A 961-nucleotide genomic window follows, 5' to 3' on the forward strand; every position below is an offset into this window, starting at 1 on the left:
GGTGCCTTTGTGCGTAGGTCGTACATATGTCTCTAATATAAATATCTGTAATACTTTTATATCCCCTGTAAGGTCTATATCAACATTTCAGTTATCCTTCCAAATTTCAGTCTTTGAAGAGAGGGCCATAAAATGTGCTCTTAGACAAGCCCCATTCAGCTCTCAGACACTAATTAAGATGACTGGAATTTAAACTCCCCCAAACATTTACAGGATTTCACAATGTGGACCAATAAGGAAGGAAAGTCCTAGGACACACACACCAGATTTCAGAGTCAAATGCACCTACTAGCATTATAATCATGCTTTATCCAGTTTGATTTTTAATATTTCCTTTTTATTAAATTATGCAGAAAAAGAAGAGGAAGTATCTACCTTGCGACAAAAAGCAGACTTCGGCTATTTGGTCACTGGATTTTGATTTTTTTCTTAAGTTGCTTAATTTGCTTCTCACTGCTGAGGAGCATCAAGTACCTCAGTCACCACCACGTTTTATTTTGGGAAATACTTCAATACTTTGCAACCAGGGAGCTGATGCACAAAGTGGATTAAAAGACATGCTCAGGACCGCATAGGAAATCTCCACGAAGGCTGAGGATGCACCTGGATGCGAGCTGCTGCCCAGAGCTCTGCTATCTACTTTATCTAAATTACTCAGTTTTATGAGTAAGTGCTCTGTGGTGTGGGAAGCCAGCTTGGTCAGGGTCACCCGAAGGCAAAGCAATCTGGCAATCTGTTCAGCTTGACTAGCAGAGGCAAGTTTTAACCCAGGAATTTAAAAAAATAACCATTACACACGTAAGCTAAAGCTTTCCACTCATCTACTGACCCCAACATTAGAAACAAGAGGAACAAGGCAGCACGACACCATGCGCCTACTCCTCCTTGCAGCTGGCAAGCTGGCGGTATCGCGCGGCCCGCACGGCGGCACCCGGGGCCGGGCGGGGAGCGGCACTCCCAC

The sequence above is a fragment of the Athene cunicularia genome, assembly GCF_003259725.1.
Source record: "Athene cunicularia isolate RWA chromosome 7 unlocalized genomic scaffold, athCun1 chr7_part1, whole genome shotgun sequence".
NCBI lineage: Eukaryota > Metazoa > Chordata > Aves > Strigiformes > Strigidae > Athene > Athene cunicularia.